The following is a 5,155-nucleotide window of genomic DNA, read 5'->3' as shown; positions in this document are numbered from 1 at the left end:
TGATTATAGGCTTGGAGCACCTGACATATGGACAGTGAGGGTGACAGAGCTGGGGCTGTTCAGCCTTGAGAAGAGTAGGCTCAGGGGGTAATCTTATCCATGCGTATAAATACCTGACTGGCAGGAGTAATGAGCGCAGAGCCAAACTCTTCTTAGTGGTATCCAGTCACAGAATCACAGAATCACAGAATATTAGGGATTGGAAGGGACCTCAAAGGATCATCTAGTCCAATCCCCCTGCCTGAGCAGGACCACCTAGATCAGATCACAGAAGAACACTTCCAGGCGAGTTTTGAACAACTCCAGAGAAGGAGACTCCACAACCTCTGTGGGCAGCCTGTTCCAGTGTTCTTTTAGCCTTACTGTGAAGAAGTTCTTCCTCATGTTTAAGCGGAACCTCCTACGTTCCAGCTCATATCCATTTCCCCTGGTCCTATCATTGGATGCCAGTGAGAAGAGCCTGGCTCCATCCTCATGACAGTCACCCTTTAGGGAGGAAAGCAGGAAAGCATTAGATGAGTGTGTGATGAGCGAGGTACAGGGCAGGGCTCCATGATTCCTTCGATAGCTCAGCTGGTAGAGCGGAGGACTGTAGGCTCCCTCGCACGGCCATCCTTAGGTCGCTGGTTCAACTCCGGCTCGAAGGAGTGCCCTTTTGGCTCTGGAGCAGACCCTGCCTCACCTCTGCCTTTTGGCCCTGCCTGGGTGGCTGAGTCTTGGACTCAAGCCGGAGTTGGGAAATACGACCAGCCAAGGCAGTTGTGGGAGAACCATGGTCAGGGAACAGTGGTCCCGAGCTCTGGTTGTCAGGGTTACCTCTAGCAGGAAAGTGAGAGAGTGATTGAGCTGGGCTCTGAAAGGGGTGCTGATGGCAGGCCCAGGCTTTGGGTGCATAGCAGCCCAGGTCAGGGGTGTGTACCTGAGAGGTGAGAGAACCTCAAGCAAAGACCATGGGCTGGGGAATTAGCTCAAGTGGTAGAGCGCTCGCTTAGCATGTGAGAGGCAGCGGGATCGATGCCCGCATTCTCCAATGCTTTTTGTTCCATTTGCTTAGACACAGGGCCCTTTGCCTGGGACCCATGTTCTCTCGTGGTTCTAGGGATCTTGCAGTGAAGGAGGTTGGCCTGAGCTCATCAGTTGAAGCCATGAGGAAACTGTGATCCTTGATCCAGGGCTGTTTGGAGAAGGATGCTGGAAGAGACACGTGCTGAGGTCTCATCCAAGTTGATTGCTTTGAGAACTCTGTCATGGAGGCAGAACCGGGAGAGGACCCTGCCGGTCCATCAGTAGCTCTGCTGGCAGCGCGGAGGACTGCAGGCTGCCTTGCATGGCTGCCCTCAGATCTCGTCTGGGCTTCGAGTGCCCTACTAGGCCTGAACGGCCCTGACCAAACTCACGCGGGGCCTCCACCTGCACCCATAGGTCCAGGAGCTCTATTTACATTCAGTTCTGCGCCTTCACTCTCTTTCCAGGCTATGCAGTAGGAGTCTTGGTCTCTAGCTCAGCCATGCCTATGGCTATGACAATGGCTATGTCCAGACACAGCGATCCTTGATGCAGACACTGACGTGGAGAGAGATGTTCTGTCCTGACTTCATCAGTGGCTGATCAGTCGGGAGGTGCCTGGCAGTTGCCAGACATGATTGTGACTCTGATGTATGGAGTTACCTCCTGTCATGAAGTTTTCTTTGTCTCACTGAGACAATGGTGGCTTGTGCCTCTTGACTGTCTCTTAGAGCAAGGCATGATGGTTGGGTCAGTCCTGATCAGGTGTTGTGGGCCTGAGAAGTTGTGGTCAATGTAGGTGTAAGGCAAGTCATCCTGCTTGGGAGTCATGCAGGTATGCAGGAGTGGTGTGAGAGCTGAATGGCTGGATGAATGCGTTACAGAGGTGAGAGAAGTTAAGGTCCATGATTCCTTCGATAGCTCAGCTGGTAGAGTAGAGGACTGTAGGCTCCCTTGCATTGCCATCCTTAGGTCACTGGTTCAAGTCCAGCTTGAAGGAATCATAGAATCATAGAATCCTTAGGGCTGGAAGGGACCTTCAAAGGTCATCTAGTCCAACCCCCCTGCAACAAACAGGGATATCTCCAACTAGATCAGGTTGCTCAGGGCCTCATCCAACCTGGCCTTGAACGTCATCCAGGGATGGAGCATCCACCACCTCTCTGGGCAACCTGTTCCAGTGTTCTACAACTCTCATGGTAAAAAATTTTTTCCTAATATCCAACCTGAATCTACCTCCCTCTATTTTAAAACCATTACCCCTTGTCCTATCACAACTGGCCCTCCTGAACAGCCTCTCCCCATCTTTCTTGTAGGCCCCCTTGAGGTACTGGAAGACCGCTATAAGGTCACCCCGGAGCCTCCTCTTCTCCAGGCTGAACAGCCCCAACTCTTTCAGCCTGTCCTCATAGGAAAGGTGCTCCAGCCCTCTTATCATCTTCGTGGCCCTCCTCTGGACGCTCTCCAACTGGTCCATGTCCTTCTTATGTTGGGGACTCCAGAACTGGACACGATACTCCAAGTGAGGTCTCACGAGGGCAGAGTAGAGGGGGAGAATCACCTCCCGCGACCTGCTGGCCACGCTCCTCTTGATGCAGCCCAGGACGCGGTTGGCCTTCTGGGCCGCAAGAGCATATTGCCGGCTCATATTGAGCTTCTCGTCCACCAGTACTCCCAAGTCCTTCTCCTCAGGGCTGCTCTCGATCCATTCTCTGCCCAGTCTGTATTTGTGCCTGGGATTGCCATGACCCAGATGTAGGACCTTGCACTTGGCCTGGTTGAACTTCATGAGGTTGGCACGGGCCCACCTCTCCAGCCTGTCGAGGTCCCTCTGGATGGCATCCCTCCCTTCTAGCGTGTCGACGGCACCACACAGCTTGGTGTCATCGGCGAACTTGCTGAGGGTGCACTCCATGCCACTGTCCACGTCACCGACAAAGATGTTGAAGAGGGCCGGGCCCAACACGGACCCCTGAGGGACGCCACTCGTGACCGGTCTCCACTTGGACATCGAGCCGTTGACCACTACTCTCTGAGTGCGGCCATTGAGCCAATTCCTTATCCGCCGAGTGGTCCATCCATCAAACCCATGCCTCTCTAGTTTAGAGAGAAGAATGTTGTGCGGGACAGCTTTGCACAAGTCCAGGTAGTCAAAGGCCAAGAGGCAATGGGCACAAATTGAATTACAGGAAATTAATTTTAAGCATAAAAATAAAGGGTTTTTTTTTACTGTGAGGGTGGTGGAACACTGGCATGGGTTGCCTGGACAGGCTGTGGAGTCTCTATCCTTGAAGATACTCAAAGCCCAACTAGGCACAGTCCAGAACAAGCTGCTCTTGTTGATCTTGCTTTGAGCAGGGGGATTGGACTAGGTCATCTCCAGAGGTACCTTCCAACGCCAACTATTGTGTGATTGGTTGTTTTTCTGGGAACAGGACATACGGAAAAAGTCAGATGCAAAGCAGGTTGGCAAGGCCAGGGCTTACAACACAACATATACTACATCCTCATTGCCAGAGGTGGGAATGCCCGCAGATGTCAGTACGTGAGGTCATTCATGGATTTTTAGTATTGTCAGTAATTTAGGTACATTGGCATGTACATATATTGGTTAGGGGCTTAAGTTACTTCAAAAATCATTAGGTACTCTCAGGTACTTTTGAAAGTTTTTCCTTGTATCTATTTTAGCTGCTTACTTATAGAGACACCTTTTGCAAAGATCAAAGTTTGAAGTAATTCCAATCTTTTAAGTCTCTTTCTAGTTAATGCTCTAATTTTATTTACACTTCAATATCAGCACAAAAAGGCAGCAATAAGTCAGGCTATTTAATATTTGTATAACATGCTTTTTTCATTACATTGGTAGTTGTATAGCCCTTTGCAACTGATTTACAAAACTCATTTTTGTGCAAACAAAATAGTTACAAGCACTAATTAGAGTACTGTATTTTAGCGGCACATGAAAACCACAATTTTCAACTCGGGCACCTATATCAGTCCAGAGCTTAAAGGCTCAGTGTACTGGGAAACAGTGTCTCTTTGATGTGGGGGTAGGTTAGAGAAATAGGAAAGGGCAAGTTAAGTAGCCCCAGGAAGTCGGCTGTCTGGTGGGGTTTGTATGTCTGTTTGGCACAAGGATGCTGGCATGACCAAGACTCTACAGATCATCTCCTGCTAACTGTAAGCTGTTTGCTGTAGTTCAAGGATCTGAGATAGAGCCTTAAAAATGTGGTCTTCTAAGAGAAAGAGAGAAAAATCTTCCTGCCTCCTCAAAACATTAGACAGCTAAATCCAAAGGTACACAGACACATAACATGGGCGACAGGTAGAATGCAGGTTCCTAAACTACAAACATAATCCATAAAACTTCTACCTTCCCTTTTGGTTATTTGGAAGGCTGTATCTACCAAAGTCCATATCTACAATCACTTAGGTACCTACATTTTTGGTACTGAGCATGCACGGAATTGCTGCCAACTTGCCTAAACTAATTGTGTTTGTGTTCTATCTGATTCCTAAATCTGTTTGGGATTGACAGACCAGGTAACTTGAGTCGTAACTTCTTGAAGGGCCCGTTTCCACAGGCAGGGTCAGGCGTCCTCCTCTCCTGCTGAAGTCCGCCACTGTGCCAACGTGAGAGATTCACGGGGCCACAAACAGAGCGAGCAAAAGGGACCGTGTCTTCTGCACTGTCCTAAGGAGGATACTCGCCAGTGAGACTGACAACAAATGGCTACTGTGCTGTGGCAGGATGTCCTACTGATTTTTGTTAACATTTATTAATAAAGGTGCTAATAAGCATCTAAAAAAAAAATATCAATTGTTGGTATACTCCTTATGTCTCATCTATGAACTTTTTGATCTGATGTTCAGCAATGTGACAAATAGCTTTCAAGATAAAGCACCTTTTTAATAAAAGGAAAATAAAGAAAGAGAAATTAAAAGAGCAGTGTGCAGGGAAGATAATGCTTTATAGAGTGCATCTCTGGTCTGCCGAGCGCTCAGTTTTGGCGAGATTGGTATCACATTTTTAATGAAATCGTATCACATTTTAATGTGACTCATACACATTTATGTAACTTTTAGTAGGAATACCTCAGTCTCAGGCACACATTGGTGGCTGGTCGATCTAAAAGCATCAGAACGTACC

The 5,155-nt window shown here is 48.5% G+C and overlaps 3 non-coding genes across 3 annotated transcripts; all 3 read left to right on the top strand.

Moving 5' to 3' along the window:
• The first annotated feature begins 558 nt into the window (after positions 1-558).
• On the top strand, positions 559-647 carry TRNAY-GUA (transfer RNA tyrosine (anticodon GUA)). Its single transcript is given in 2 exon segments — positions 559-595; positions 612-647. It is a non-coding gene; the product is annotated as a tRNA-Tyr (tRNA).
• A 310-nt stretch (positions 648-957) lies between these two features.
• On the top strand, positions 958-1,030 carry TRNAA-AGC (transfer RNA alanine (anticodon AGC)). Its single transcript has one exon. It is a non-coding gene; the product is annotated as a tRNA-Ala (tRNA).
• An 886-nt stretch (positions 1,031-1,916) lies between these two features.
• Positions 1,917-2,005, top strand: TRNAY-GUA (transfer RNA tyrosine (anticodon GUA)). The gene is given in 2 exon segments: positions 1,917-1,953; positions 1,970-2,005. It is a non-coding gene; the product is annotated as a tRNA-Tyr (tRNA).
• The last annotated feature ends 3,150 nt before the right edge of the window (positions 2,006-5,155 follow it).

The sequence above is a fragment of the Tauraco erythrolophus genome, chromosome 4, assembly GCF_009769465.1.
Source record: "Tauraco erythrolophus isolate bTauEry1 chromosome 4, bTauEry1.pri, whole genome shotgun sequence".
Lineage (NCBI taxonomy): Eukaryota > Metazoa > Chordata > Aves > Musophagiformes > Musophagidae > Tauraco > Tauraco erythrolophus.
Note: the sequence above shows the minus strand (reverse complement) of the source record. Positions and strands in the feature narration are given on the sequence as shown.